At 41.2% G+C, this 10,972-nt stretch overlaps 1 pseudogene; it reads right to left on the bottom strand.

Annotated features, from left to right (window-relative positions):
- Window positions 1-1,551: 1,551 nt before the first annotated feature.
- Window positions 1,552-7,166, bottom strand: LOC140851457 (uncharacterized; annotated as a pseudogene).
- Window positions 7,167-10,972: the final 3,806 nt, after the last annotated feature.

Below are 10,972 nucleotides of genomic sequence, written 5' to 3'. Positions count from 1 at the left end.
ATTATTTTCTAATACATTAATACTCCAACATAAACAACACCCAAATCAAAATGATGTCATTTTATTAAAACCGATCTGATTTGGTTTGAAAATAATTTTATTTACTGACAAACCTGAATCAATCCAACCTTATTTTTTATATGTCAAAAACCAACCAAACCAAACTGAATAAAATTTTAAAACAAACCAAACCTATGGTTTGGTTCGGTTTCACCAATTTGATTGGTTCAGATTTGATTTTTGCTCACCCTTAGTGGACACAATTTGCTCATTGGCAAAATTCCAACTGAATTTCATAACTTACTGCAGCTTTCATATTTGAAATCACCGTATAATGACATCTTTTGGTTCCATACCCAACATTTTCTTTACTAAAACTATATTTTTGCATCTTGGTCATATGGACAGTGGCAGGAACCAACGATACCTTTCTTTTCTGATTGCCAGTGGATGATGGATCCTGTCCAGCTATGACTATGCCTGGTATTTTTCAGGTACGGTGATATATGGCAAGAAGCATAATCAGAATAAGTGTCCAAGTGTTTGTACATTGGCATCCTAGAAATTTGGGAAAGCATGGAAAAGGCTCAATTGGTGCTCAAATGGCTGTGATCAGGATTCTTAGCGTCAAGGCAATTCGTCACCTCAATGATCACATCGTCAAGGCTGCACAAACACAAAAGCGACGTACATACAGTCCATGAACACTAATCAAATTTAAACTATTACCAGTCCCTCACTTTTTTTCAGTAATATCATCGTTCTGGATTTTTGCCTAAATTTGGTCAATATTCTTAACTGATACAAGCCATATTTGTAGCACTTGTCAATCTGTCTGGTGAATTTTCTCATGTCACAAGCTAATGAGTGGCATGAGTTGGTTATTGCTTCAAATAATAGTAATAATAATAATAATGACATGAGTTTGTTGTAAAAAAATGTCACAGCTCATTGGCTCGCTATAAAGAGAGAAGATCCCGTAAGAGTGGTCTGACCTAGTGTCCATTGGAATTAGGTGATAAATACCACTGCTGGGGTTTGTAATTGTATAGCTAAATTACATATCACAAAAAAAGAAAAAAAAAAAAAAAAGAAAGAAAAGAAGAAAAGAAATCGTATATCCATATTATTTTCAGAAACAGAGGTTGATGGGTCGTAACGATCTCCGCTTATCAAAAGATAGCATCCGAAAGCTTCTATTTATTGGGAAGCCGACCTGCTGTGTGATCTAGTCATCTCATTTTATGTTTGGTTAGCACTTCTGTGCTTGCATAATTGCACTTATCTTGGCACCCAAAAGTTAGTGCCCCTTCAAGCTTGAAACAGAGAACTTCCAAGATGCATGACAACTTGGAACTTGCATGTTCTCGTAATTTCTGAAAAGTAGTTGAATAGGAGAAAAAAACTTGTAGTAGAATCTCTGAGTTGATGAGGATATCCAAGAGTAGACATCGCAATCATATTTGGTCCTTCAAATATATCCAAAAAGGTTGGTAGGACAGGTTTTTGGAGGATTTATATAGTCATTTTCTACCTTTACATGTGAACATATATATCATACTTTTCATTTCTTAGCTGAGGTTTCTGGAGTATTGCCAGTGCTGGAACCTTCTCAATTTCTCAATGGAGTTTTCAGGGAAAAGTCTGTTGGAGTGGAAAGCATGTCTCCTTGCATTTTGGCGGTTGCTTTTCCCGTGCTTCAAGCACTTTTGGATAACTGCACCCGCTGAGACTGAAACAGTGATGTAACAACCCAGATTTAAAAAAAAAATAAATAAAAAAACAGAGGAGGAAGACTCCTAGCCGGAGTCTTCTTCCTTCCCGTCTCCGGCAAAATCGGATGGATAGAGTCCGATTAGGGGTAGGAAATCACCTCTATAAAACCCTCCTTCCCTCCCTTATGTCTCTGCAATTGGTTTTGGAGAGATTTTTAAGAAATTTGAGAGATTTTTTTTTCCAAGAGGATCCGCGGGTTCTTAGATGGGAAAAAGAGGTTCGCCGGAGCTCTTCTCAACCGCCGCAGCAAGGTAAGCCCCTCCCCTTCTTCCTCTCCCTCTTCCCTTTCTCTCCTGGCCCAAAGCCTCACCGCCGGCCACCGTTTTTGCCGAAAATCAGTCACGAAAAAATCCCCCTGTTTTCCGATCTCTTCTTGATTCTCTCCGGCCGAACCCTGCCGTCGGCCGTCCGCTGCTGGCCACCGTCGGCCGAACCCCATCGCCGGTCGTTGTCGGATCTCCGGCCAAGCCACCGGAGCTCGAGCCACCGAGGGGGGGGACCTCACGGTCCTCCCCTGTTTCAGCCAAGGGTGGCCGCGGGAAGAAAAGAAGAAGGAAGAAGAAGAAGAAGAAAAGAAAAGAAAAGAAAAAGGAAAAAGAAAAAGAAAAGAAAAAGGGAAAAAAAAAAGAAAAGAAAAAAAATAATAAAAAAAAGGAAAAGAGAGAAAGAGAAAAATAAAAATAAAAATAAATAAAATAAAATAAAAAGAAGAAGAAGAGAGAAAAATTTTCTCTCTCTCCTCTCTCTATCTTCTCTCTCCAGTTTCTCTCTCTAGATTCTCTCTCTATTTTCTCTCTCTAGATCTTTCTCTCTTTTTGTGAATTTTATCTCTCTAGAATCTTTCTACTCTCTCTCTGATTACATCACAGACCCTAGGATAAATTTGAAATAAAAATAAGATGATCTGAGGTTGCTCCGAAATTCGTGCGGTAGATCTGATCCCAGTCTGATCCTATTCGAAATTTGTAACACTTGGTTCATATTGAGTCACCTTGATAGGACCTTTGATGATCTCGATCATGATTGCCTCATCGAAAGAATACGAAGATTCTCTCTCCACTTTCTCTCTCCACTTTCTCTCTCTAGAATTTTCTCTCTCTTCATGGATTTTCTCTCTCTAGAAGTCTTATGGATCAGTGGAGGATCTAGATAATTAGATAAATCCTAATTTTGATTAATCCTAGGAGAGGTCCTCGATCTGTGTTTTTAGGATCGATTATCGGTAATTTTCTCTATATATGATTTTTATATTTGATCAGGGTCATGAAGAGATACGATTGTCTGTATAAGATATCGAGTGGAATATCTTATTAAAGAAATTTATAAATCAAAGAAGAACATTGATTTCTGTGCTTGGATCAGTCCCCGGTAAAGATAAGAATCCCTGTACATGATCATCATTATATATGTTATTTTATCGTTGGTTTTATCTCATTGGTTTTGCATCGTTGGATTTGAGATCGATGAATTTGTTATATTTGAGATATTGTTATTTATTTATGTGATATTGAGCATGAGTATGCTATATCAATACAAATGTATCAGCGATTGATGGCATGATTATGTGTATGACATATTTATTTCACTGCAAAAGATGAATTGATTAATGAAGTTAAATATCATAATTTCATGAATATGAAAAGAAAGAGAATTATGGTTTGGACTGGTCTTGTCATGTGGAATAGCTTGCCAGGAGCTTATGCCTGGGACAACCCTCACAGGCTTATGTGTGGAAGAATATGATCCGAGAAAGATCATGAAGAATCTGATCCGAGAAAGATCATGAATGATTTGATCCGAGAAAGATCATGGCCACTTTGATCCGAGAAAGATCATGAATATTTCGATCCGAGGAAGATCACAGAAATCGATCCGAATAAAAGATCGTCGCATGATCCTGGTAGTCCAAAGCCAAAGCCAAAGCTAAAGCTAAAGCGAAAAAGAAAAGGATTACAGATGATGTGATAATAGAAGAAAATGAAAAGATAAGACATGAAACAATCGTTGAATAAAATTGTTTCACTTATTTAACATATGATGATGCATCTCTTTTGATAAACAGATAATCTATAAATGTTTGCAGTATTTTGGACAGTGAACATCGACTTTTACGTGTTATTGCCTATCATTATTTTCAGATTATATTATTATATTGGTGTGATATGGGAATTCTTACTGGGCCGTAAAGCTCACACCCCTTCATTTTCTTTTTCTTCTCAGAGTTACAAGATGTCCATAGTTGGCTATGGTATGGATTTGTGAGTGAGCGGATGCATAGATAGAGTACCATTGATACCTGATCAGAGGATTGAAGAAATATTAATTGTAATTATGCAAGTTTTATGAATTATTATTGAAATTAAATATTATGGTTGATGAGATTGTAATGATTTAATTTGGCCTTGCATATTCTTTAGGGCTTGCTCTAAGGAGTGTGCGGCCATCACGTATCTGACCCGGGTGTTGGGTTCGGGGCGTGACAGAAGCCTCCAACAAAAGCCACAATCAAAACAAGGACGTCATAAACTTTTATCTTAGTTTCAGTGTTAGTTGAATATGTACTGGTGTTAGAGCTTGAAATTGGGATGATGAGATCCTTATTTCCAGTGGTTATGACTTTGACAAATGTAGGAATATTTGGAAGCACTCCAGAAAGCTGATTATCAGAGAGAACCAATTCTGTCAGGCTTGGCATTCTAGTAAGAGAAGTTGAGAGGTCGAGAATCTCCAACTGAGATAAAGCACCGAGATATGGAGGTATGGATCCACTGAAGAGGTTGCTACTGAGATTCAGAGCTATCCTCAAGCTCGTCGGCATGCTTGGTAGTGTTCCATTCAGTTTGTTGTTTGCCAACTGCAGTTGTATCAGATTCTCGAAGCTACTGATGCTATCAGGTATTGCACCATAGAATCTGTCACTTCGTAAATTCAGAACTGAAAGCTTCTTTAAGTTGAAAACTGCTGGAGGTATCTCACCAGTGAGCAAGTTCTGGCTGAGATCAAGAGTGCTCAAATTCCGAAACTTCAGGAGTTCATCGGGTATTTCTCCACTAAGTTGGTTGTCTTGAAGCTTCAAGACCACTAGTTGTTCAAGGTAACCCAATGCCTTTGTCAAATTCCCTTGAAACTGATTGGAAGATAGATCCAACAGCATCAGTTTTGTACAATTCCCCAGCCCAGATGAAATCTCTCCACTCAATACATTGTCATTCAACTCTAGATATGTCAAATTGGAAAGCTTCCCAATTGTTGATGGAATGCTTCCATTGAGTTTGTTACCGCCAAGTTGCAGACGATAGAGCCTTTGTGACCAATTCCCAGATATGGGTCCTTCAAGGAGATTGCTGGAGAGATCCACAAACTCTAAATTCGGCGGCGACAGGAGGTCTGATGGGATCTCCCCGGTGAGACTATTATAAGCTGAGGTCCAAAACACTCACATGAGTAGTAATTCCACGAGGAATCGAGCCACTGAAATAGTTCTGGTTGGCAGTGAACTGAGACAGGGTCTTGATCATTGCCATACTACTTTTTGGATTCTCCCATTGAGAAGACTGAAAGAAAGGCGGAGAACTTCCAACTTGGAAAGCCTCGCGATCCCATCCGGAATAGACCCAGTTAGCTTATTTTCACAGAGATCCAGCGACGTGAGGTTCTCATAGTCAAAAATCCGTTCGGGGATTTCGCCGTGAAAACGATTGACGGAGAGCACCAGAACCTCCAAGTTCGGAACTGTTGCACCACCAACTCGAGCTGGGATGGTACCGTTGAAGAAATTGAAGGAAAGATTCAAAAGTTTCAATCTTGTGAGCTTTTCCAGCCCGGAATCCACGTCTCAGTATAAGGAATTATAAGATAAATCCAAGGAGCTGCCGCCCGCCGCCGGCCACCGGCGGTCCTCCGCCGCCTCGGATCTCGTGCCAACTTCAAAAGCTCATATCTTCTCCATCCGAGCTCTGTTTCGGATGATTTTGGTCTCGTTGGACTCTATTTTTTGCCGCGAACCTCACTGTGGGCTCAATGTGGGCTGAATCTTGAGGTATCAAATCCTAACAATCTCCACCTCGACTCGATATTCGCCTCCTCCAAACTTCGAGAGCTTCTGGATCTCCTCGCCCCCATGCTCTGGGGCAATCACCTGCTGATCATGGATGGGCAAATATGGGAGTCGAGCCAGGCTATTCGATCCCATCTCCATCGTATGCTGTGCTCCTCCTGACCTGAGACCTGCTCGGGGCATCATCCTGCGGCAATAGGAATCTCACCTTGCGACGTTGCCTCTCATCCTCCCGAGTCTCCTGTCTCGTGCCCAATCCGCCTCCTGGAGCTCCACCTCACTCTGGGCTCCCCTGGCTCCCGAAGCTCCACTTCGTACTGGACTCCTTGTCTGATAATAATGTCCTCTGCTCCCCTTCTTCCCTCCAGCATAATCCTATCGCACGTAGCACCCTCAGGATTTCTCCACTAGCTACCGTCCTGTAGCCTCTCGAATCCAGTCTACTAAGTGAGATAAGATTCTGTCTGAAATCGGATATGTATCGACTCCCCAATCTCCTCACTGCACCGTCATATGTCCTCCAACTGACCGTCCCAATGCCTCTGATCCACAGCTCGATCCATTCGACAGATATACAGTGCCTCACTGTTCTTCAGGAGTCAAACTGCTCCTCTCTGCAACATACATGATAGGGGCATACAGAATCTAATATCCACTACTGGGAAGAAGTAGATACCTGTCAGATATCTCCAGACATCTCCATCTGAATTGCTGCCGACCGTCGCCACAGCAGCCACCGTCTGATTTTTGAGTTGAGGGCAATCTCTAGCTAGATGCCCCAACTCCTCACACCGTAACACCTGTTTTGCTCAAGTCCCTCTTGGACTTGGACCGCCCTCGTTGTGATCTCCTGTCACTCTGTCTACCGCCTTCTGGTCCTCCAGAAGCCACCAAAGCTGAGTTATCGCCACCTGAGCTCGAAGCTGGATTCTTCCTCCTGAGAACCTCATTCTGAAGTATCGCCGTGGTGACCTCGTCCATCTTGATGGTGCTCTTCCCACTAGAAGAGCAGTCACCAAGGACTCGTACGAAGGGGGAAGCGACGCCAGCAAAACCAGCACCCTGGTCTTCTCCTCAACATTCTCGCCAACGCTGAGGAGGTCAGTAAGGATCTTCTGAAAGTGGCTGAGATGCTCCTGCATGCTCTGTCCCTCAGTCATCCCAGTTGGTAGAACTGCCTCCAGAGGAAAAGAGTGTTGGTGAGAGACTTCGCCATGTACAACTCCTCGAGCTTCGACCACAGCACCATCGGGGAAGTCTCGCTCAGCACATGGATCACCACCTCATCCGTCAGGTATATGCGATGGTACTTACCGTCTGCATCTGTAGCCATTTCCAATCCCACACCTCCATGGTGGTCGACTTTTCATCGCACAAGAGAGCATCGATCAACCCTGTTGGATTAGCACGTCCTTCACCCTTGCCTGCCACAAGGAGAAATTGCTCTTACCATCAAACTTGTTGATCTCTATCTTGATTATTCCTGTCTTCTCCATCTTCAGTCTTGCTCACCATCGCTGCAATCTGCATCTTTGTACCATCTTGCTCTGATACCACTTATTGAGTGGATGTCTGGCCTGGACACCATCTTCCAAGATCTTTTCATTACCACGTGATGCAGCAGGAAGAAAGAAGAAACAAAATAAAAACAATCAAAATACGTGGATCAGCCACAAAAGGGCTCGCTTCCATGGGGCATGCAAACTTCACTATGAAAAAAAAAATTTACAAGAGGAGACCTCACCCTCAACTCTTGTACACCCAATTCTCTCTCTGTAGAAATTTTCCTCTAAAAAACTCTCTCTCTCTTGGAAGACCCCCTGAACCCCTAAAGTGCCTGGCGATCGCTGTCCAGGAGCCTCATGCTCCTTCTCTCTCAACGCTTCCGCCTCTTTTTCTTTTAAGTTTCGTACGGCTCTGTATGATGCAAAAAACCGAACCACACTACCTCTGTTCCATGTACAGGGCCTTTTATAGGCCTTAATCACGACTTAGACCATGATTAGGACTCCTTGATCAACCCAAAAAATATCTCAGACCGTCGGATCAAGATCAAAGTCACCTGGGCCCTCTGATCGTACTTCGGTCCATGAAATAGTATCGTGGACCATGAGAAATGTGTGAGAAACGCCCATGTGATCCACAGGCCCACCCATGGACTGCCCAGTCCATGGTGGATCAGAGAACAGGGCCCAGGCAGGGTGCCTGGGCTTGGGCCGGCTTGCGCCTGCACGCGGGCCTGCCCGCCTGGCTGGGCCACCTGTCCGTCTGGGCTGCGGGCCTGGGTCGCGCATCCTGCATGCAGTCGTCTGTGGCCGCGCCACTACCGCCCGCCACCGACTGCCGACGGTCCTCCACCGCCTCGGATCTCATGCCGACTTCAAAAGCTCGTTTCTCCTCTATCCGAACTCCGTTTTGGGTGATCTTGATCTCGTTGGACTTTATTTTTTGTCGCGAACCTCGTTGTGGGCTCAATGTGGGCTGAATCTCGAGGTGTCAAATCCTAACAAACAGCACAAGAAGAGGAATGAAAGAGGGAAGAAGATATGAGCATACCTCTCCATTTCTCCTGGCTTTGTTGTGACAGAAGAGCTTAAGCTACCTCTTTTGGGTTCCAACTCCATCGTATCTGAAGCTAGCTATCTTGTGAAGAAAGCTGCCGTCACCTCGATTGCAAAGTTTTTATTTATTTAAAAAACAAAAAACCCCTTTGTACTCTGAATGGAGACAATGTACGTATGGACAAAAACACTGAGAGAAAGACCAGGTAGGAACCAATCACCTCAAAATTATCGCAACCCAATTAAAAATAAAAAATCGATGCCTAATATGAGACATCATTCATAAGAATTAATAAAATATACAGTATTCAGTAAAATATAGATATTTTTATTGAATTGTGATAAATTTAACATTGTATCCTCACTGTAAAAAATATTTTCTCATCAGAATGCCAAAAGTGCTCCCTTGAATCCGAAAAAAAAAATATTTATGAGATTTAGATAAATATTTTATGAAAAAGATCTAAAAAAATATAAAATTTTTATTGAAAATAATTTTAATTTAAAATATTTTTTTATAATATAGGGGCCATATCTTTGACACGAAAGAAGGATTCATCATCATCATCATCATCATCATCTTCTTCTTCTTCTTTTTGGCACAGATCTATTGTTGGATCATCCAACATATAGATTTTAAAATACTCTGCATAAGATCATCCATTTGTCGATATAAATATCAAAGTGATCACTAGATGGTTTAATAGTGGATTTGTACCAAAGAAGGTGACTGCTTTTATTACATGGGAGATATACCCCTGGCCTCACTCCAAAAGCATTTTCAAAAACATGTTGAAAGATTGTTTGAATGAGTAAAATAATAAAATATATTATGTAATATATTAAAATAATAATATTCAATTCATATTTTAATAATATTATACTATATAGTAATATATTAATATAAAATAATTATAATACTTCATATGAAAATATTATATTATAACTATTAACTGATAACAAATACATTATATTGTATTATATTGTTATAATGGCATAGTAGTATATTATTATATTATTTTATATTATTATGCTATCATATAATATTATATTACATTATATTATATTATATTATATCATATCATACTACTATGATTGTTACATTATATATAATTTATTATTATTTTCTCATACTTATAGTATTTTTTTGTTGCCAAATAGATTTTAAAATTTTATGATATTTTAAAAATATAGTTATCAAATAACAAGTAAATTTTTTTGTTAACATCTTTACGGTAAAAGCTTACTTTCAAAAATTCTACCACCACAAGCAATCCCAAATTGGGGAATTGAAAGGAATGGGAAGAGAAGCGAAAAACGTGTGGATGTTTCCTTGGGGCCAGACTTGACTAACTTGACTGGCCAAGTCTCCAAACTTTAAAATAGTTTTCGATTCCTAGATGTTTAGAATGGACTGAAAGTTACCTGGGATTTGAGAGAGAGAGAAACTTGTTATTGTTATTACGGAAATGGATGGCTTCACTGGGCTCTTCTCCGAAGTGTATGCTAGTACTGAGTATAGAGATAAAAAATTTCTTTGATAGGAGGTGATGATTGTGATTGATCAGAATCTTCCTATGAGTATTGCTGATGATTTCAGTTGTATGATTGGTTCTCATGAGAAGAGAGGTGTAGACCTTTTGTGGATGATGTGGGCTCCAAAGAATTCAAGATTTTCATATAGTTTTGTGGCCTTGTGGATTTTGGATTTATTGGACCCAGGTTCACCAAGTGTAACAATCGATTGGGGGGGGGGAGTTTAGGAGAGGATTGACAGAGTTTTGGCCATGACTAGTTGGATCTAGCGATATACAGGCCATCAAATTCATCATCTACTGAGGATTATCTCGGACCATTGCCCGCTTTTGCTGATCACAGACATGTCTCCCTCCCATCAGAGCCCATTCAGATTTGAGAAGTTCTGACTCTCCTATCCTCAGTCTTCAGACATAGTATGGGAGGTGTGAAGGCTACCGGTTTGTGGTGATGCTAGATATCGGATGATCTGGTGGCTTGAGCTAACGAGGTGACGTCTGATGAGGTGGAACAGGACCGAGGTAGGAGATATTTTCAAGAGACTTGAGGTGGTTGAGCTTCCATTGTTGAGCTCCAGGAGTGCGTCGGAATGGCTGTCTTGTTGAGGGGGAGTTGGTGGACCTTTGGGGTTTGCTCTCTACCCACCACTCCTTTCTTAGGTGGCAAAAAATTTTTTGGAGGTAGAAATCCAAAGTGCAGTGGATTAAGGAGGGGGATCAGAATATGAGGTTCTTCCACCAGTCCACCATCATTGGGAGGTATAGGAATCAAATCTGAGTGATCAAGGATACCAGGGGACAGTGGCTGACAGACGGGGATTAGATTAGACAGGAGGTGGAGTGGTTCTTCAAATCTCGTTGGACGACGAAGCTGGGAGAGGATTGGGTAGCCACTTTCCTCCTCTTAATAGCTTGATTACTAAATAGGAGAACAAGACCTTCTTCGCGAGGTGACAGAGGAGGAGGTGCAGAGAGCAGTATGGTCTATGGCCGAGGACAAAGCCCCAGGATCTGATGGTTTCCCCTATTCTATAAGAGATATT

The sequence above is a fragment of the Elaeis guineensis genome, chromosome 9 (genome assembly GCF_000442705.2).
Source record: "Elaeis guineensis isolate ETL-2024a chromosome 9, EG11, whole genome shotgun sequence".
Lineage (NCBI taxonomy): Eukaryota > Viridiplantae > Streptophyta > Magnoliopsida > Arecales > Arecaceae > Elaeis > Elaeis guineensis.
Note: the sequence above shows the minus strand (reverse complement) of the source record. Positions and strands in the feature narration are given on the sequence as shown.